The sequence below is a fragment of the Syngnathoides biaculeatus genome, chromosome 19 (genome assembly GCF_019802595.1).
Source record: "Syngnathoides biaculeatus isolate LvHL_M chromosome 19, ASM1980259v1, whole genome shotgun sequence".
NCBI lineage: Eukaryota > Metazoa > Chordata > Actinopteri > Syngnathiformes > Syngnathidae > Syngnathoides > Syngnathoides biaculeatus.
The window spans coordinates 4,760,489-4,783,708 of NC_084658.1; the positions used below are offsets into that span (position 1 = coordinate 4,760,489).

Below are 23,220 nucleotides of genomic sequence, written 5' to 3' on the forward strand. Positions count from 1 at the left end.
AATTATTGCAACCTACAATATTTCTTTTGTTTCTTTGCCACTACCCAAAAATGTACACTTGAGTTCCCAAGACAAAAATGCCAAGACAACAATAATAGCACCCTACCTCTAATGGCAAGCCACTGGACTTCTTTCCTAAAGACCCAGTAATGTGATGATGTTTTATTTTCTGAAATTGCTTTACCTTTCTGATGAGGTCAACAAAACAAACTTTTAAACAAAGAAAATGGACAGGATAAAGAAATCAATGTTAATTTAACATTTCTAAGACAGTGAAGATGATTATCCAAAACCATTTATCCTAGGTCCTGGACATTTTTGGTCAAGAATTTAGGAAAAAGCATAAGCTGTTTCCAACAAAATTAGTCTCAACAGGGTCCAACATTAATTGTGACCCGGTGGCCCAATGACACTGCATTATAAGCATTATGATATATTTGTGCATTTGGAATGCATTGATTTTAGTGACGTTATTATGAATACATGAATGAATGAATGAATGAATGAATGAAACTATACAAATAACTTCTGAAATATGATCAAAAATATCCCTCAATCCATGCATTTTCTGAGCCGCTTATTCTCACGAGGGTTGCGGGAGTGCTGGAGTCTATCCCAGCTGTCATCGGGCAGGAGGCAGGGTACACCCTGAACTGGTCGGCAGCCAATCACAGGGCACATGAATACAGACAACAGTCACAGTCACAATCACACCTAGGGACAATTTAGAGTCTCCACTGAATGCATGTTTTTGGGATGTGGGAGCAAACCCAACTGCCCGGAGAAAATCCACACAAGCACAGGGAGAACATACAAACTCCACACAGGCGGGCCTGGGATTTGAACCCCAGTCCACAGAACTATGAGGCCAACGCTCTACACTATGCCGCCTGATCCAGAAATATTTGCAAGATATGAAATAATCTGGTGGCACGGAGGATCAGTTGGTAAAGCGTTGGCCTCACAGTTCTGAGGTCCCGGGTTTGATCCCGGACCCGCCTGTGTGGAGTTTGCATGTTCTCCCTGTGACTGCCTGGGTTTTCTCCAGGCACTCCGGTTTCCTCTCACATCCCCAAAAACATCCAACATTAATTGGACACTCTAAATTGTCCCTAGGTGCGATTGTGAGTGTGATTGTTAGTCTCTATGTGCCCTGCGATTGGCTGGCAACCAGTTCAGAGTGTACCCCACCTCATGCCCGTTGACAGCTGGGATAGGCTCCAGCACTCTCTGCGACCCTCGTGAGGATAAGCGGCAAAGAAAATGGATGGATGGATGAAATAATCTCTAAAAGTTTACTTATATCATGACTATGACGGGACAGTACAGTTTTTGACAAGGCTACCACAACTTGGTTCATTGTGGCCCGACAGTTCCATGTCTCAAAAGGGCTAAACATTGGGCCCTGCTCAATGACATCTTACAGAAACATACCCTAATTCTGGTGCATAATTAGCACTTTTTTTAAATTGTCAGATTTACCATGGTCATTCTTACTATTTTTCAAAAATATTAATCTCTCCAATTTCTCATGCTTATGATGGTCAGGTTCAAGGGTAATCTAAAACCTTAGCTGACCCCGGACTGGTCGCATCAGTCAATCACACGGCACATACAGTACAGACAAACAACCCTTCACACTCACATTGACATCAATGCGCAGTTTAGCGTCGCAATTTAACCTAACATGCAAGCGCGGATGCAGGTGGCTACGTAAAATCTGTGCCCAACTGTTTACATGCTAGGTTTCTGTGATATAAAAAATGAGGCCAATATAAAGCATATCAAAACTTTTTCAGAATTATTTTGACCTGCAACCTGTGCAATTCATTTTTTTTCCAAGAGGGGGAGTAAAAATAGGCACCTGAGTTAATGTGGTTGTACATGTGTCACCACATACTTATTACTAAGGAAGCGGCTGTGTTCAAATGTACTAATCACATTCAAGTTTAACACTCGTTTAAAATAGGACTGTGGACACACAAAACACCATTTAAACTGCCAGAGAAAATTTCAGCGGTTTTAGTGTGTTTTTCCTCACTTTCTGTAGACACATCTTACAGCACAAGCAAGCCATGCGCCACAGAGAGATTCTGCAGCATCATTGTTCAAAACTATTAGTCTGGAGGAGGGTCCAAAAGAATTTCTAAAACATTAACTATACTATGGAACACAGTGAACATGGTCGTCATCAAGTGGAGAAAATAAGGTGTAAGGGTGACGTTACCAAAAACTGGATGTTGCTCCAAAGTTGATAAAAAGAAGAGAACAAAACTAGTCACAAAGGCTGGCAAGAGGCCGAGAGCAGCAATGCAGACTGGGCTTCAGATATTTACGATAGTACTGGAAGTTTAGTACATGTGACAAAAACCTCCCATCTTCTTCATACAGTATGTCTGGGTTTTGGGGTAGGGTGGCAATATGGGAAAGCCTTGAAAAACAGTTGAAATCTCCTAAACAAACAAAAAATATGTTGTAAAGGAAACTACAACAGCAGGCCAACGGTGTCAACAGTTTTCAAAACATTCAATTGTTAATCGCATGGAAAAACACAGTATCAACTGTGTTCTGCCCCAAGTGTTTAATATGTAAAGAAGATCGATTTTATTAGAAACGATCTGTTTGTGTTGTTAATTTTGAGAGTGCATTGCTGAGCTTTTATTTTGAAACTGTAGAATACAGGAAGTAGGAAGCGCTGAGCAGAGCGAAAAACAAAAAAAAAACCATGTCAACAGTTGAAAGATGTAGCACGTTGAAATCACCTTATTCCTGTGCATGAATCCGTCAGAAAGCAATTGCTGTGAGTAATTTATGTTCTTTACATGTTTCAGAAGTATTGTTAGTAACTTTAACAATATCTTTGTGCATATTTGTGAGCTGCACTGATTTAGTAACTTTACATGTTGTGTTCATTCTCATGAGATAGCTAGCAGCAGTAAGTGTATCTGCTACTCACTTCACTAGAATGCTGTTGCTGTTTGTGCTTAGACTTACTGAATGTGAATGTTTAATTCATATACTAATGGAAGATGTTTATACTCCATACTGATTTGACATTGCAGTCTATTTACTATGTTTTGTATTTCTTTTTCTAGTTTCACTCCATTTTCATTGTGTCACCCGACTTGACCTGTTAAGAAGTCATTAAAGAAGCAAGCACGCTCACTTCCTGGCTCTTGAAAAGGAGTTTGGCTGGCTGTTTATTCATGTTAGTACTTTGGAAGTAAAACACATGAAGAGAACAGTACAAACTGATTCCAGCACCATTCACACAAACTCCCATTAAATTCTTTTGAGAAACGCCTGAACTAACATGGAACTAGCTAAGAAAATACCAATTCCAGCTTTTTCTGTCTCCCCCATTTTATTAATCACTAAAGCAAGACGATTTTCATCCCAGCTTTTGCTGGAGCAATTCATTTTTGTCAACTCAAGTGATAATGTTGTAATTGCCTTTTTTCTTATTTGGCTCCAGATTGAAAAACGTTAACGCCCCTCTCCAAACAGCCACTGTCCAGTGACACATGAGACAGTGTTGATATTTAGACAGATGGATGGAGCATTAACAGGATGAATACCTTTCAAACACATACAAACAGTTGCAACAGACGCATACACACGTTCCACATTGCAGTCGCAGCCCCCTCAGCGCGCCTCTGTCCTCACATGCTTGGCTTCCCCATCTAATTGTTGCCATTCGTCTGTGAGTGTGTTAGTATTCCGAGTGCTCATAATTTTACTTTGTGTTTTCATGTGTGTAGTATTTAATGCTTCTGTATTTGCATTTTTAAACAACTGTGGTGAAAAGAGATACAGAAAGTGGATAATCAGACAGACGGGTAAGAAAGGAGAGTCGGAGAGTAGAGTACAAACAGACACACACACACATAGCTGTCACAGGGCCATAGGCCATGTTATACCTGTCAGGATGTACCATGCACCATGTACTTTGCTATGCCAAGAGGAATTAGTCTCACATGATTTGCCAAAGTATTTTTTTACGAATGCAAGAACATACTCTTATAAATTTTCTATGCACAAACATATTCATACACATCGACCAAATCCCCTAACACAGTTTTGCTAGAGGGCGTTCAGGCAATTGCACATGTAGGCCAAACAATGTGTGAATAATCTGAAATACCAATTAAAAACCAACAATATGTTTATGAAAAGGAACAACAAATATTTGGAAGAAACTAAACCCTGCGGGTGTCCGAACATACAATGACATGTAGGCACATCTCAATAAATTACATTGGTGTCAAAAGCTTAATTTCGTTAGGTAGGTTTCAAATTAAAAAGTAAAATGCATAGAGATGCACTACACACAGTGAAATGCAGTACAAGATAATTATTGTTATTATTATCCATCCATCCATTTTCTTTGCCGCTTATCCTCATGAGGGTCGCGGGAAGTGCTGGAGCCTATCCCAGCTGTCAACAGGCAGGAGGCAGGGTACACCCCTGAAGTGGATGCCAGTCAATCGCAGGGCACATGGAGACAAACAGCCGAACTCACAATCACATCTAGGGGCAATTTAGAGTGTCCAATCAATGTTGTGTGTTTTTTGTTATGTCTGAAGAAACCGGAGTGCCCGGAGAAAACCCATGGAAGCACGGGGAGAACATGCAAACTCCACACAGGTGGGTCTGGGATTGAGCCCGGGTCCTCAGAACAGTGAGGCCAACGCTTTACCAGCTAATCCACAATGCCGCTATTATTATTATTATTATTATTACTATCATCATCATTATTATGATTATTATTATTCTGCAATCCATACACAAGCACATGCAGCGGCTTCCCTCTCTATGCACACAGTGGTATTTTTGTGGGGGGGTTTGTACGGGAACTGAGTGTGTCTTTCTGTCTCCGTCGCGCACTCACACCTCATTGCATATTTTGAATATAGTTATTATTGTTACATATCAAACAAGTTACCAGTAGGTGCAGTAGATTCTCAGAAGACCAACGAGACCCAGCATTTATGATATACACACTCTTAAGGCTGTGCAATTGGGCAATTTATTGAAAGGGTGTTTTAAAAAAAAAAATAAAAAAAGGTTGCCGTTGACTTTACAAACTAATATTTAGTTGTATGACCACCATTTTTTTATTTTTATAACTGATTCAAATCTGTTTGGCATGGAGTTAACCAACTTGTGGCACTGTTCAACTGTTATTCCACTCCAAAAAATTTTAACAACATTCCACATTACATTTACATTTCTTGGTCTTGCTTTAGAGACATCATTTTTTGGTCACCCCAGAAATTCTCGATTGGATTAAGTTCCGGGGATTGGGCTGGCCACTCCATGACATTAACTTTGTTGGTTTGTAACCATTTTCCATGTTCACTAGTTTGTTTGTTATCTTTTCTGTTTCTATCCACTATCCTGGTCGAGGCACGTGGCTGTCTCGCACTTGGGCATATTAAGTTTAACTCAGTTATTAAAGTTATCTCTCAACAAAGAACTGTGCTCATGTGGGAATCTCTTAGCTTCCTGTGCATATATATTGCTTGTGGTCTTCAACCACTTCCAAATAAAGTGTGCAGATAACTAAATTATTAATTTAATTAGATGTGCAAAACGAACAAAAAAAAAACAAAATTTGTCCTGCCTGCCTCTTACAATTTGCTGGATTTTGTATTTAACATCCAAATGGTTCATCACAAAATCCATGAACTAGTGCTTTGAGCCCATCAAAAATATTACATCAGACAACAAGGGGGCCCAGTGCATTCTGGATGATGTAGTTGTTCTTTATCCATTGTATTTTTTTCCATTATCTTCTTACTCTGTTTTCATGTACTATCCATCACTGCCCTTTTTCAATTTTCAGAAGCAAACAAGTGGGACTGATTGCACTTTTTGGAGCCATCATGGAAATATGACTGCGATGATTAGTAACACTTATCATGAGCTGAGTAGCCAGACGCCATCTCTATGAAAGGATGGTTGCTCATGTCGTGTGTGTGTGGGCGTGTGTGCGCGTACGTCCCACATGATAATTTGTCCGTTTATGCTGCATTGGGGGCTAAACAGATAAGCAATCCACAGCTCAATCCTTCATCTTGCTCTGATTATAAATCAGCTGGAGCTCTCAGAAGCAATCAGCCAGAGCAATCTGCAGCCTGCACAGACACCTTATCAATCAGAAGGGACCATCACACTGTCACCGGAGGCCCATGCACACACAAATACAAACCAAAGAAATATGCCCCTCCCCTCAGGAAGACACCTGTATGAGACATACATGTTTGCATTTTTATACAAATCATGCAGCATTTACCTTCCTTTGTATTATGACACACATGTACAATATTCAAAGTCCTGCTGAAAACAGTCAGGGGGTCACCAAGTAGTACTGAGAGACACCTCACTTCTGATTACAGTCTGATATGAGTAACAGAGGGGAATATTCATCTTGGGTGTAAACAATGACTCGCTGAAAGGAAATGTGGAACTAAATCAGATTATTTCATAAAAACAAACTCCAAATGGGCAGATGAGGTAAAGAGAATCTTGGACCCAACCTCTTTTTCTCTCATGCTACCACTTCACACTTTCTTCCAGCCTGCTGCAGGATTGAAAATTAAAAAAAAAAAAAAAACATTTGCTATGTGAGAATTTATAAATGTCTAATGCAACCTCTATGGCCACACCACCGCCAGAGCCTCCTCACCTCACCTCCATCTCCCTCTCTCACTCTGCCCACTGCAGTATTCATTTTTCACTAGCAATTTTATTTTTTCATCAGTCGGACAGCAGGGAGAGAGAGGGTTGAGGTGGCGTTGGCGAGGCGGGGGCTATGTTTGGGGGTTACCGCCGAGCAGATTCAATTAGGTTCTGTGATTGGGCCACTGGCATTCAGCAGGGTCATTGAAAGGTTAAATAATTCAGTGGCACAAACATGATTATGGCTCTGTAGCTTTTGATCAGAAATAAGGTTTGTCACAGCAAAAAAATTGAGATCTTGTTTTTGTTCACTGGGACCACTTCTAGTGCAGGACCCTGTGATAGCTTTTTGTTTTTGTTTAGTTGATTCCTTCATTGAAAGGTAGTTACATGCACGTGGCAGCATATACGAGATATTTCATGTACTCGCAGGCATGGCACACAGGCAAACACTCGCAAAAGCACGCTCAAGCACACACGCACACTTGTCCGAGGAGAAGAAGAGTAATAAAGTCCACCTCTGCAGTGAAATTAAAGCTAGTCAATGACACTGTGCGCTGAGTACACACTAAATCATTTTTATATCCAGATAAAACAGCTCTGCACATGTAAGGTATCCCATATCACCAAGAGACTATGGAAGCAAAATAAATAAATAAATAAATAAACAACTTGGAGGGAGTGGGGGGGTGGCCGAAATAATCAAATATCATATTGGATGTGTCAGATTCTTGTCAGAACATTAGATTAATATTAAATATAGGAAATATGGTTCAATAACACTGGAAGATATTTCTATATTCAAAATGACCAGGCAGAGACACATTATGAGATATTGGATTGATAAACAGGCTGGGCTGCTGGGTTGTTCGCCAGGTTTAATGGAACAATAACGTTGCTCCCGGGTTAGCTGAGATTGCATTATGATTTTAATGTGTTTTACAGACATAAGCCTTTCACTGGAAGGAAATTGTGACAATAAATACGTGGCCCTGCATTTTAAAACAAAGGGGATCATAGTCAATGAAGAAAAATAAAATGTGCAGGTAGAGAATGGTGCTGGTTACAATCAAATACTTCACACATATATCAATGCATTCTCACATAGAATATGTAGCAGATACATATATTTTGAAGTAGAAATCAGTTAAGCGAAACGTAATTATGTATATAACTGTAAACTTATTTAACATCTTCTAAACAGTTTACTGTAAATGTACTCTTGCCTGGCCAAAAAGAAACATTTTTATTTGTAGAAACTAGGAATGGCCTGGTACTGCTTTTTCAAACCAAATAAAAGTACAAGTACCGACATCTGGCTGATAGAGACATTTGATAATGCTTTGTCTTGCAATTGTGGCAAAATGTATTAATTAATTTTAGAAAAATAAAAATAAAATCTAACTTTTCGTGAACATGTCTCAGAGCAGCATGGTAGGTAAGTCATCAGCACATTCACATCACAGTCTGAGGTTGGTGGTTCTTGCTACGTTTGCAGTTTGCATGTTCTCCCCATGCTTGTTGTGTGCCCTTACTCCATATACAGTACTCTAATCCATCTATCCATCCATCCATCCATCCATCCATCGATCCATCCATCCATTCATTTTCTTAGCTGCTTATTCTCACAAGGGTCACAGGAGTGCTGGAGTCTATCCCAGGTGTCAACGGGCATGAGGCAGGGTACACCCTGAACTGGTTGCTAGCCAATCGCAGGGCACATGGAGAAAAACAGCCGCCCTCACAATCACATCTAGGGCCAATTTAGAGTGTCCAATTAATGTTGCATGTTTTTGTGATGTGGGAAGAAACCGGAGTGCCAGAAGGAAACCCACGTAGGCACAGGGAGAACATGCAAACTCCACACAGAAAGGGCTAGGATTGAACCCAGGTCCTCAGAAATGTGAGGCCAACACTTTCCAGCTGCTCCACCGTTCCACCTCACTCAAATATATTATTTATAATATATATATATATATATATATATTGTTACTGTTTAAATTTACAAATTGTGATTTCCGATATTTAAATGTCAAACAACGCTTTTCCATTGGTGTGACGGTTTTGCCATACAAACCACTTAACCGTAGATTTTGGCACAAGGCATTTCAATTTTTTTAGGTTTTTTTCTCAGTCTGAACACAAGGGGGCACTATGTAAAATAACATTTGTGAAGACAACCATAGCTAAAGCAAAGTGTTGCACATAGAAATCAAACTTAAAAAAAACACACCTGAACACTACTGCAACAGTTTCACAGAGGAAAGTTTGTGAAAGTCAAAACTTGGTCTTGACATATTCATCACTGTGCGTTACTCACAGCTCAATAACTACATTAAAGGGAAGTTTGCAGTGTTAAAATGGTTAGTATGATTCTCTGAGTCTCTGAGCAAAGCCATACCTCTCACTTCCCGGCACAGGGTGATTAACAAGCATGGCCATCCATAACGGCATGTCATTATGAAAGGGACTAGTCACGATAAACTTTCGCAGGGAACACATATCTAGCTTCAGCAATATAGCAGCAGTAGCAATACCAAGATAGCAATATCATGGTGACAAACCCATTGCTAGCCACGGCTGCTATACTGATAGCATGATGCATTTGTGATAAAGTGCTACAATTACGGTAAAAGCTATCGGTTTGAAGTTTTTGGGAATGTACTATCAGTTAAAAGATTACACGCTGTGGCAACCCCTAACAGGACAAGCCGAAAGGAAAAGAAGAACTATCATTTAAAATCTTCCCAAAAAATTGCATAGTGTGTTGTAATTAAAGAATTCCCAGACAAATGTTAGTGCTCATCGTAATCCGTTTCATAATACTCGACAGAAATAAAGGACATACATGTAGTCACCTTTATGTACAAGTTTCACCTGGCCAACACACGTACAACTGGAAATTAGTTTGGTGCAGAGAAAGTGCATTTTCATCAACCAAATGTAAATTTAAAGGCAAACACAGATCAGACTCTGGGCGTAGATAAATTAGCAAAAGATTTTATGACCACATTATAGAGTACAGTAAAATACAAAACAAACACAATGTGAACCTAATTATCGACTATTCCGCTATCAAAGAAACGTGACACATTCAGAGCAGTGAAACAGGTTGCCAGTTATGGAATTGATCTGTTTTGCATAATATAAGGACAAGAGGTGTGGAAAATGTATAGATAAATCATTTTCCATCACCTAAAAATGTTGTCATTTGTGTTTTCAACGTATGTCCACATTACTGACATGGTTCCCACCAACGTTATTGATGCATAGTCTGGCATTTATTTGTTCAGCGCATCCTTAGTAGTAACTGCGCTGCAATATAAGTGCCAAGTTTTATATTTTGCCATCATGCAATGTAAAAAAAAACAATACATTTTAGTGTGACGACAATCAAAACTCTCTCTTTTTGATCCAGCTTGGATTAAATGTCATTTGTAAATGTACTGTATAGCTAGTGTTGTGGCCAATAACAGCCCAAAGAAAAACTTTCCCCGCCCCAAGACCCATTTTGACATTGCCTATCCATTATCAGCCATCAGAATGACATGACCTAATTGGTAATGTAATGCACTTCTTTCCATTTGCAGTTACCCAACCCAGTCTACGCTCAGCAACCCCACATTCCATACTCAGGACGGGTATTTACATGCCCCACCCCACAGAGAGCAAACAAGCTCATTTAAAAGTTCACATGCTAATGTGTGACATTTAATCCAAACTTTACACGGGGAAAAGGACACACAACAATAGATTTTGATTCCTTTCTTGTCCATGAATCTCATCATCTTTTGCGTTCCATATTTATGAGATTAAAAAAACAGGACACATTGGAGGTAGGGGGCCAGGCAGGGACAGGGAGTTTAGTGTTAGGAAACTCAGATGATTTGTGATATTCCAACTCCATATAGCGCTTATTAATATGTATTGGTATTTAAATCAATCACATGCAGTAATCACAATCATGCTATTGGCACACATTCATCTGAAATGAAAAAGAAAATACAAATTAACATCTTGATCACTTGCTTCGTGGTCTGTAATAATTGCGGACAAGCCAAGTCACCCCTCAGTTTGTGTAAGGATTAGCATCAGCGCTAATGTTAGCTACGTTTCAAGGTTGTGTGCAGTAATTGCACTTGTGACTAGCTTCTGAACACTTTGACATGTGTTTTTATAGCTAACAAAAGAGTGTGCAAAAGAAAAAAAATATTCCTTCCTGCTAATTTAATGCATAATGTAAGGCTAATTTATCTTTGAATCATGTCAACTGCTGGCAGCTGTTGTCAGCTTTATCATTAATCAAATAGTGCAGTTGTCAACTTTAAATCAATTAATAATGGGGCTTTTATATGGGGGGGGGGGCAAACCACAAAAAGATGTTGAGTTAATGAAATTGGCCATAGACAATTCCCTAGTGTAGCCCGAGGTTTTATCATTTTTGTTGAATGGACGAAATGTGGGGGTAAGGCCAAAGTGTTTAGTGTGTGTGCTATGTCTCCTTTCAGGGTATTAATTTTAAATATTTGTAGATTTTGGCAGTGTGGAGTCATTTTGTTTTGTTTCTTATCTTCCCTCCAAGTTAATTTTAAACTGCCACCTATAAAAAGAGGGAAGCGATAAGATCGACATTGACTGACCCCAACGGGGAAATGGGTGCATGTAATGCTAGATGAGGCAGGATGATGAATTTTCATTCCACTACACTGGAATTTTTTTGTCCCGTCTCTAGTGTTGTTGGACAGGAGCTAATTAAGTGTAAAGAAAACTGTGCTACATTTCAACTCAGTAGATTTATTATTTCGATGTTACCTTGCAAGGAAGAAGCTCCTCTTTCTGATGATAGAGCTCCAAACTTTGTTGCACCGCCTGCTTCCTGATGAGGTCCAACTGCATTAAAAAAAAGTTACTTAGGTACTGTTTTTCATTCGTTTTCATTCTGGCAAAGATTCACATAAATGTTGCAAATAAATTTAATTAATTCCAGATGAAAGCAATACAGAGCATGTCAAGTCAAATACAATTATATGTGGGAGGATTTCAAAAAGCACCAAAGATATGATGTTTTTTTTCCTAACATGAAGGTCCACATAATCTTGCCTGTGATATGAATACAAATGTCAAGAAAAAGTCCACTTCTTAATGTTAAAGAACCTGGAAAAATATAATGAATATAAATTTAATCTAGATTTAAAGCAAAATGCTATTTATCCTTGGTCTGGGCTCCATACAAGTAATATGCCAAGCAGTGTGACAAGCCACCTTCAATATACCTTTAATAGGGTTAGTTGAACAAAAAGAAAATAAAAGACAAATAAGCTTTGGAAGTGGCTTTTTCTGATAAGTGATCAGAAAGTCAGGTTCCCTCAAGCTTACAAGTGCACACGTGCAAGCACACACACACTTAGCTCAACCAGGACAGGCCAGGGATAAGCAAGCCCCATCTGATCTGTGGCCCGTTCATTCATTAGACCCATGCTCCCCCTATTGATTTCAGCTTAAGTAATGAGAAAGCTTATCCAAAAATCTTTAGTATTTGGGCTCCAACTTAAGGGAATCGATGCAGCCATTTCCTCTTTTGAGCGCCACGTACGCAGGGATTTCATGTATGGTGAACGGTACAAATCCCGAAGCTGATAAATCAATGAGCCTTTTTGTCGATGGACAGGCACATTTGCACCCGTGCATGCAGATCCACGTGCCTGATAAATTGTATTTTCGAAGCAATTAAAGTAAGCTGTAAACATATGAAGGACAATCAATTGGTCAGAGGGGTCTATTATCATGGCTTTAACGCTGATTTAGAAGGGGCTTTAAGGAGTCAGTGGCTTTGAAAGAGGCACGGTCACTTTTGCAGATCAGCAGGAGAGGAGACTTGCACCGATCAGCTAAGTTGGTTATACATCAACATAATACATGTGCTTTTACAACTTCAAAGTAATCTCAACTTTGCAATGATTTGGGGCTTTTTTTTTTGGGTCCTTAAACTTTGCACAGTCACACATAAAAATGTGTGTTTACAAGCTTGCAGAAAAGGGGCAGGTGTCAGTGAGGCGCAGATTTGTATCTCTCAGACAATAAAGAGTTTTGGCACATCAATGCTTCCAGCCTCGCAACCTGATGTGGGGTGGGACAGACTTGTCTCCAATAAATAGAATTGTGGTAACGTAATATTATGTATCACTCATTTCCTAACTCTTGTCCCAATTAGGGTTGTGCCCAAACCTATCAAATTGACTTTTGTGCATGCTGCCATTTAATTGCAGGGCTGTTTGGAGTATTACTAAGGTATATTTTTAGCCCGATGTGATACCGAAAACAGATTTTTTTTCACCCCCTAGATATGCTTCAAATTTTAAACTCACTTTTGTATTTCGATTCTTAAAAATTGCATCAGACGTTCTCTCCATAATTCATATTTTTAAAGCAGTGTGTATCTAAGTGAAATGAGGTGAGGAGTGGGGAGGAGATGACTCCTGGACATTTCTATTTTAGCTGGGCAGACAGGCTTGTTAGTGGGGATAAAAACGAATATACATCTGTGCTGTCTGCTTCCACTTTGGTAAAGGTGAGCCGTGTGCACTTGCAAAGCTAACCTACAGACAGCATTTCCCTGAGGTAATTGGTTCTACATTGATATTCATTTGATTCAGCTTTCAGCATCTATGAGAGGCCTCTCCACGTTTGACGCACTGAGCAGAGCTCTGCCACAACATGTTAACCTGCTAACTGTGATTCAAACATATTCAGATAGGAACCATTTCTCCCAAGAAAATACTACAATTCACAGCTAGTAAGGCCCGTAACCATTTTACGAGATTGCTATTGTCTCGGGTTTCTCTCGTTTTGAATCGTTTGATCTGCCCTGTTCTTTCACCCCAATGTTTCCGTCTGGTTAGTCCTTTCAGTGTGCACGTGTGTTCCTGAGGCATGACATTTCAATTGTGCATCCAATCAAATGGGCAGTGACTCAGTGAGAAGTGGTTGGGAGAGAAGGGAGGTGGTGCAGGGGAGTTGGGAGGGTTGCTGATCAACGGTTACCATGGTGACCTCCATTCCGTCAGACAACAAGGTCACTGCTGCTAACCTGATATTTTATAAAATTCCTGGATGTCATATACACAAAATTGCCAATTTTGCCCCGTTTTCTTGGATTATTTTCATATTAGATGTGTTAGAATATTAATTTTTGTTTTTTGTTTGATTTTTTACATGAGCAGGATTAGACAAAAACTGAAGTCATTTCTTAAATTTGTAAAAGGTTGTGGCAGGCTCCAAGGAAGAGCCTATAAATAAAGAAATGAAAAAAAATCCAAAGTCCTTTCCAGGGTCTACTATCGCCATAGGGAAAAAAATACTGTTCAGGCAATATATATATGTATATATATATATTCTTTTTTTTTTAATTTAGCATGACTTGACCTATGTATGTACCCCACCTCTCGCCTGAAAATAACTGGGATAGGCTGCAGCACACCCATGAACCCAGTGAGGCTAAGCAGTACAGAAAATGGATGGATGGATGGATGGATGGATAGATGGATTTGACTTATAACGCACATGACACTATGCATAACAGTAGCTCATCTTTTGGTACAGAGCAAAAAGAAAACAAAAAACGATGCATGACAACAGTTAAGACCTACTGTACATTTTGTAAGACAGATGCATATTTTTCCTCAAAATGACATTCATATTCTGAGCTGTTCCAAATTGCTCACTGATCGGGTCTCACCATACCAAATTAACTTCCACTGTGCAAACATTTATTTCATTTGGCCTACTATTCAGTTGTTTATATGGACTAGTTGTGGTATTATGAGATGAAAGAAGTTGAACCCAAAATTAGCGTGCTGCCAGTTGTTCTAGAACACAATCTGTTCTTAGTCATAATAATTCAACACACAACCATTGTACAAGTGTGGGTGTTAGGAGGGCTGGTGTGATAAAATATTGAGGGGCAAGCAAGGCAGCTGCAGATGCTAGCTGTCATATGTGAACGAATAAATGTTATGACACACGTTTAAACATTCATGCGGGGCGTAGAGTTTAGAAGGGCTTTTCATTAACACCAATGTGTCTCGGTGTGCCTTGTTCAGACTGCTGGTTGAAGACAGAGGAGAGAAGTTAACATGTTGAGGGTGTATTGTCCCAGACAACACCATTGTATTCATGTGTGTATTTGTCTCGAAAATAGTCTCACAATGGCTCATTACTCAAGACTGTTCAAGACGAAAACTTTGGGAATACCGTTCCTTTAGTCCTCCTGAAAATGTGTTCATGAATTCATAATATTTCCTCAGATCTTACAGATTTTTACAACAAACATGGACATCTGTACATTGGTGATGCACAAACACACCCAAACCAATGTGAAGCTGGCGTTAAGGTGAACAATCTCCATAAAACTAAACTCCAATACTCTTGAAGCATGTCTTTTGGAATTAAAATTATTGGGCATGCACAGCACTCTGGCACAGCAACATCATCATTTTGGAATGGAGGCATGTTATTATGGAGATGCCATATGCATTTCACCTCATCACATATAGTGCAAAATCAATAGCGAGGCTGATCAGCTCATGAAGTCAAATCAAGGCAAAGGAGGAGAAAGGGAGCATCAAGTATGCTTGGGGTAAGTGGCTTTGACTCGCAAAAGTGTGTTTGCATAAAATGAGCATTAGTTAATGTCATAAATGGCTTAAAACGCTGCAAGGTGCATTAAAAATATGCACGGTCATCTGTTTTACCTACACCTTGATGCTAACATCTTGAAATTAATCTGGTTTTCACTGGTCGAGCAATTCCATTTTGATATTCAAATTTAGTGCCTTATGCATGTGCGTGTGCCAGTCCATGTCTGTGCAACACTGAGCTAATCAGCCTTAAATCGGTTAATAAGACAAGGACACAGAAGAGATGATTCAGCTGATGTGAGCATGAGCTGATATTAGCCTCCTGGACCCGTTTTAAGCCTACATACAATCTTAAAGCCTCACAATGCAATGCAAGCTTTGGGCAGTACATATTACCACTGATAACTGATACAACTTAATGATGGTATTTTTACATCATATCAAAAGGTCAAGTTGAATTTAGACTCAATTAAACTACCTGTATGTTCATCCTTTAGAATGTACTTCCACTTCAAGCCCAGTTTGAGCAGGAATATTCATCCGACAACACTGCAAAAGATATGCTGTACTTACAGTATTAACAGTGGATTTTGTTATTTTCTGTAACATTGAGACAAAGCTGCTATACATTGGAATAAGTGGAACGAGTCTAGCTCACAAAAGCCCCTTTTGTTGTTTTTCGAACGTATACATCTGTAATCTCAGTCACAAGAGACTCTATCGTGTAGTTTTAGCGGTGAGTCAAGCCTAAATTCACTCCTTGGGATTCTTCATTTTGTTGGTTCAAATGGTCCTAAATCAAAGATGGTAGTCAGAAATAGAGAACAACAATCGGCGTGGTTGTAAAAGAAAGACTGCCAGTCCATTCCCATCTGGTGTCTCGAAAGACAGCAAGTCCGGCTGTTGGGTTTATTAGCTGCTGGCAACACATTCACTACAAAAAGGTGAAAGCCCAGGACACAGCAAAATACAAAAATACAGGCAAGGGGAAAGGAGGGATTTTATGAGTCATAAAAGATTACCAAAAGGAGCCTCAATGATGTATGGTTTCTATAATTTCGGGTACCATCATTAGAATTGATATTACGGCAACTATAGCATGAGGTTTGACGGCAAGAAGGCGATACATAAGTGGTTCTGTCAAGCCAAGTAAAACAGCCTTCGGAGATATGAACGCAGTCCTCATGAGAAGATGCGTCAAAAGGGAGTTTAACCTTCTCTTAAATTACTACAGTAATTTGCTTGATTTGACATAGAGAAATAGGAGTATAGTGTTTATTTCAATCACTTTAGGTAGAATCAACCCTAATCTTACCCTGTGGGTAAATATAATTGTGTGCCTTCTTTCTCTGTGACAAAAAAACTCACTTTTATTTTGCCTTGATGTAGATCTCAAAAGCAATACCAGACAAGCAACTAGAATTTGGGGCATTTGGCATGTTTCAATGTGAAAATAATATAAAACATTTCAGTATCTGCCTCAGAAGAATGTTTTGTCATGAGAAATATAATTAGTATAAACCCACTTTGGCACAGTGGATGATGGGTCAACCTCAGAAAGGTTGAAACCCCAGCCCGGGCCGTGTGGAGTTTGCATGTCTTCCCCGAGCCTGCATGGGTTTACTCCAGGTACTCCGGTTTCATCCCACATTCCAAAAACGTGCAGGGTAGGTTAATTGAAGACTCTAAATTGCCAGGAGATGTGAATGTGAAAGTTTGTGCCCTGCAATCTGCAGACAAACACTTCAGGGAAGATAACTGGGAGAGATCCAGTAAAAATCCAGTAGGCCTACAGGGCTTTTTTAGAGTAGCATGAAAAATAGTTAACTTCTAACTTATGCGTAAACTTGCTGAAAATGTTCATTTACTGTCACAATATACAAAGGAGGCAATCATTTTAAAATACCTCAGTTTCCTGTGGGCCCAGGTTTGACCAAATTGGGAGATTTAAGGCACCACACAACTAGGCTATTTCCTGTTCTTGCTGCCTTTCATCGGCATAACAAAGGTAGTCTTGTCCGGTGACCCCCTCCTTCATCGTCATTCATTCAAGACATGCAAGAAGCTGTGGTCAGGTTCAAAGACAATTTACATTCTCTCCTCTTCAGTCACCCAGTCATTTTAACAGTCTTTTTCTCTCTGGTTGGCTTTCACTCAGATTCATTTTCTCGCTCGCTCCCGCCCAACTTTGTCCCCTCTCCAAGACTTCTCTAAACACTGTCTCTTCCACATGGTCCACATAATGAATGGCGGAGCTGAACGGGAGGAAACACGGCTCACTATTAGTAGGGGAGCGCAGACTGAAGGTTTTAAATAAACAGAGAGAACTTGAGGCCAAATTGTACTTGCAAAGGCATAAACTAATGGAACAGGCAGACACGTACTGAAAAAATACACACTCTGTTTAATCTACCATAAAACTTGTAAAAATATACACGACCATGTGAATCCCACTGCATGGATTGGCAGCAGAGAAGACGTGCGTATATCCTCTGATTCGTTGTTTCTTTGAGTGTGGAAAGCCTATTACAGTGCAGTCAAAAACAGAACAATAAGGACATGGAGAAAAATAAAAGCATGTCATTGTCAATGAACGCTAATTAGGCAAATGTATTTTCTTAAGTGTCTCTGATTTGCTCTCCGGCGGCGGAACATAAAACCACTTTATGAGGTTAATTGGCTTATCTGGGCTCATTAGCATAACTAATTAGGATCCTTGTTAAAAGATAAGTATTGTTTATTCAATTTGTGCGCATAGATGAAGCTGTGTGCCAAGCCCCTTCATCACATGTGTGCATTCGAATGAAAATGAGGCGGCGCTAAGTAGGCATGAAGTGGGACCTGTGGGTGTCTTTGTGTGTTCACTTCATAGTTTATCTATTCAACATACACAGATGCTCGCCATCAGGTGCCAGATGCCCCACTGAGCCCACCAGAGCCAACACACACACAGACACACACGGGCGCTTTGCTCTCACTGCTGAACCTTTCAAATCCCACATCAAAATCATCATTAGCCATCTGTTTAGCATAATTAGCGCTGTCAGCCACATGAGGAGTGGTGCCAGTCACAACATTGCAAGTGTCACCCATTCCAAACTGTTAAAGAGGTTAGTGCCAGGTTGCTTGCATGTTTCTACTGATTGCTGCCTGATGCAGCAGAAATTAATGATGCATTCTGATGCAACGTGTGCAAAAAATATCCATGGGGTAATTTCTTTTCTCTTTTTTTGAAGACAACTTGCTGTCTTTTGTTTCTGATGCTTAACATACCCTTCAAGGCAACAGTGGTGGGGGAAAAAAAGCAAATCAACAACACTCCTCCAGTGTTCAGCTCACAAACAAACTTCAGCACTCACAAATAAGCAGAGAGGGAAAATAAAAGCGAGGGAAGGAGAGGGAGAGGGAGCGTTACATTTACTGAAATTAAACATTTTCTCATCAGCCTGAGGGTGCAGCAGGCCCACTAATGTATTATTCATTCCCACTTCACAAAGGAACATTAATCAATTATGAAGATATGAGGATCTTAAAGTATAGAGGAGAGATGAAGAGCAGCCCGTTCTTATTAATATGCGGCCGCAATCGTGCACCCCTACATCCCCCCGCTCCTGTGCTCCTCAAATCAATATTTTGCAGATTAATTTGAAGCGGTTGTGGCGAGATGGCAGGATGGAAGGAAAGCGGGGAGGGGGGATAGAGTGTCTGAAGTCTGAATTAAGGTGAAGTGTTTTGCTGTTTTTTTATTCAGCACTTACGAGTGTATGCCAGCACACACGTGTATGTGTGTGTGTGTGTGTGTGTGTGTGTGTGTGTGCGTTTGCGTATACACACACCCACACACACATTTAAACACATTGCATTGCAAGGGATGAAAAAAAATCACATTATTGAATAAATATAAGATAAATAAAGTGAACATAAGGCAGGTTAGGGATTTAAAAAACAGATTCGAGCACACCATGAATGCAAGTTCAAACAGTTTTAATCAATTTGTAATTGAAAAACTATGCTGGTCTTGAATTCGTTAAAATGAAACTCCCTCAGTTTATGATGGAGTTACTCATTTTCACTCTGGAAGTCGATTAAAATGACGGGACGCTGTGGACAATTAATGTTCTTACTTGCACCTTCATTTACACACTGTCATCCATTTTGGTGAAACTCTGCAGATCTATTTACAGTATAAATATGTTCACCTCAAAACTCTAAATACGAAGCTTTCTCACCCCACCTTTTAACATGTGGCCCCTCTGCCCACCTCACCTTCTCTAACCCCCACTTTTTCTGCATTTGTCATCCCATTTGCAAGTTTTTGTTTTTGTCCATCCCTCATTGCTTGTTTAGTCTCTGATGCTAGAAAATAAATAATAAACATCATGACACCAACTGGAGACATTCTCCAGTCAGGCAAATATATTTAGATTTATATTTAAGTGACTCGCTGCCTTCCTGTATTTCTACCCACCTGAGCATGGATGTTGAAACCCTCCTATTGCAACAGCAAAATGCTAGCTTGCATTTTAGTGATGCGGTGGTCTTTCTCTGCAATTTCCTTCATGTGGTCTTTGTTGAGGCTTTGCAGAGAGGCAATCTCACTCTGCAAGTGTGTCAACTTCAGCTTGCCTTGACTTGCGACCTAAAATCAGGAAGTAAATAAACATATTGAGGCTTTTTATCCTTAGACAGTGAAATGCTGACTGAATGCACTATTGTCAGAAAATGAGAAAATGTTTTAAATCATGAGCAATGTAATGTTTTCGAAGCATTTTACCTGTTTGCTACTGAAAAAAATGTTACAATTACAATGTAGTAATCCACAGTTATGAATGTTATTGTGGTTTTCAGTCAGACTGACACAGGGGACGCAAGGTCAAACTGTGGAATGCAATGCCTCAACAAATAAACATGCATGTTTACACAACTGGATAGTAGTGTAGGCGAAGGAATGAAAACACTGCACCGATGATAGCTACCCACGTCAATGTAGATGAAAACATTTTGTACCACAAGGAATTCAAGTTGTAATGGTTGCATTCTTAAAGATGAAGTTCTTTTAATTGGGGCTAAAAGGTGCCAGATTTCAGTTTCATGCAAACAAAAACTGTGTTGGTGAATTTTTACGATTGAGACGTGCATAAAGGTCAGGCTAAAGGTGAGGGCTTTGAAGGGAGCCTACTCTCATGAGATTTGAAGATTTTACTGAAAAGTATAGTTTTTGATTGCTTCCTTTTAAATTCAGTAAAAATAAAACTTAAGAGTTTTAGCAGTTGGAGTAGCTGTAGCATGGAGCTTGCACAGGTTTAGTGACACTCAATTGGGTGAAAATATTTTATTATAAACATTATCATACCATTTCCAGGTGAATTTCTGATGAAAATGTGTCCAACGTTATATGATCTGATAACTCGGTAAAGCCTAAAGTAAATGTAATGACTGAGGGAAGTGTTTTCATTAATAGAGATGGGAAAATACTTAGTTAATTGATTGCTCAACTGATTGTTAAAAAAAGTCACCCTCTAGCTGCATGTATTGTATCTGTGGCCACAGGCAATTTTAGGATATCAGAAATTTTTGGGGGGCTGAGCTCCTGGCACAACAAATTTGTTGAAGCTTGTCGTTTCAATAGGAGGCAATAGCACGTGACTGTGTTGACATTTCAGATGACAAAAACAAAAACTTTCATGCAGCATATTATCTGCCGAAATGAAGATATTCTAGTCAATTTTTAAGTTGAGAAAACAATTTGCGTTGTTTCAGATGGTTTTGTTATTTTAGCTGTGTGTATTAGCCTATATCAGCCCCATTTCATGTTCATGAGTAAATATAAAACGACCATAATTTGGGGTACATCCTAATGTCGCTCATACACACGCATGCAAACATCTCACACACACACACCTAACCGCGCACACACATACATACTGAATATTCACATTTTGTTTAGTCATAGTTTAGTTTTATTAATATTATCCATCTGTCCATCTTTAATCGCTTCGCTGAGGTCAGGTCATGGGGCCAGTAGCTTTAGCAGAGACGCCCAGCCTTACACTACATCAAGCTTTTCCGGGGGATCCCGAGGCGTTGCCAGGCCAGCCAAGAGACATAGTTTCTCCAGCATGTCCTGGGTCATCCCCCTGTTCTCCATCCGGTGAGATGTGCCCAAAACACCTCACGAGGGAGGCAGCACATTTTCCCAACCGTGCATGTGAGGTGGCCACAAGTAAGTATCGGCAGGCGGGACCAACGGGGAAGGGTGAGCCGGTTTGAGCAGGCTCACATGAAAGGTCGGGTGGACATGCATCCACCTCGGGAGCTTTAAAGATACGGTGACCAGGTGACCTTAGTGACAGGGAATCGTCTAACGAAGCTGGGAGCCAGCTTGCAGGACTCCATCCAGAGCAGGAGGCCTCTTGTCGACAACCAGATGTGCTGTCGAACTTCATAGTCTGCTGCCCTCCTCCTCTTACGGTATACTGCGGCCTTTTAGGTGAGTCCCCGTAGCAGCATTTTTCTGGCTTGCTCCCAGGTTCATTTGCAACGTCTTATTATGGCCAATGCTGATGGCACTGGTGAGTTGGCGCCTAGAGACGGGAAGAGAGAAGGGGGGTAGCCATGCACGACATGGAAGAGCAATACACCAGTTGGTGCCGAAGGGAGGGAGTTATGTGCGTACTCCACCCAGCTGAGCTGCCAACTCCAGGTGCTGTGGTCGCGAGAAGCCAGGCATCTGGGTCCAGTTTCCAAGTCTTTATTGACCTATTCGGTCTGGTTGTTGGCCTCCGGGTGCTGGCCTGAGGTCAGGCTTGCCGTGGCTCCTATAAATGAACAAAACTCCCTCCAAAATCAGGAAATAAACTGGGGATACCTATCCAACACCACATCAGTGGGCAAGCCGTGGTATCGGAATATCTTGTCCAACAAGAGCTTGGCAGTCTGTTTGGCGGAGGGGATCTTTGGCACCGGGATGAAGTGGACCATCTTAGAGAACCAGTCTACAACCAAAAGAACAGCGGTGTGACCTTGTGAACTCGGGAGACAAGTCACAAAATCCAGGGAGATGTGGGACCATGGATGCCGGGGAACGGACAGCGGACGTATCTCCCCTCCAGGCCGTTGTTGAGATGGTTTATTGGCCACGCAAGCCAGGCACGCATTAATTTACTCTCTTATGTCTGCCTTGAGGTCCGGCCACCAAAATCAATGTTCCACCACCGAGTGGGTCTTGGCCATGGCCGGGTGACACACAGTCCGATTTGTGTGGACCCAGTCTATTACCTTCCCCCTCAGTGGGGGCAAGACAAATAGCTGGTTGGCAGGGCATCCTGCCGGGCTGGGGGTGTCTTTCAACGCCTCCTTCACTTGGGTCTCGATCTCCCAAGTGAAAACTGAGACAAAGCAGGTGTCAGGGAGAATAGGGTTGTAGCTGGGCTCAGGTCATTCCTCCTCGTGTATTCATAACAGTGCATCAGGCTTCAAGTTCTTGGTCCCTGGTCGGAAGGACATCGTGAAATGGAAATGAGTAAAAAAAGAGTGCCCACCGCACTTGCCGTACAGTCGGTTGCTTGGCGGCCTTGAGATACTCGAGGTTCTTAAGGTCACTCAGCACCAGGAACGTGACCCGAGTCCCCTCCAGCCAACGTCTCCACTCAGACATCGCAGTATCAACTGCGAGCAACTCACGGTCTCCGACATCGTAATTACGTTCAGTTGGAGTCAGACGCTTGGAGAGAAAGGCGCAGGGATGTACTCGCTCATCCCTGGGGCTCCTCTGGGAGAGGACTGCCCCTGTCCCAGAGTCTGATGCGTCCACCTCGACGATAAATTGTCTCTCCGGGTCAGGCGGGATGAGGACCAGGGCTAGGTGAAGCTTGCTGAAGGCCACCTGCCAGGCTGGACT

At 40.8% G+C, this 23,220-nt stretch overlaps 1 long non-coding RNA gene across 1 annotated transcript in view; it reads right to left on the bottom strand.

The window, feature by feature from the left end:
* The window catches only part of LOC133492600 (uncharacterized), an 80,763-nt gene that overhangs the window by 13,988 nt on the left and 43,555 nt on the right, over window positions 1-23,220 (bottom strand). Inside the window, exons 4-5 of the long non-coding RNA XR_009792699.1 lie at window positions 19,789-19,959; window positions 11,497-11,574 (exon numbers count right to left, since the gene is read on the bottom strand). This is a non-coding gene — a long non-coding RNA (uncharacterized LOC133492600). The remainder of the gene's footprint in view (window positions 1-11,496; window positions 11,575-19,788; window positions 19,960-23,220) is intronic.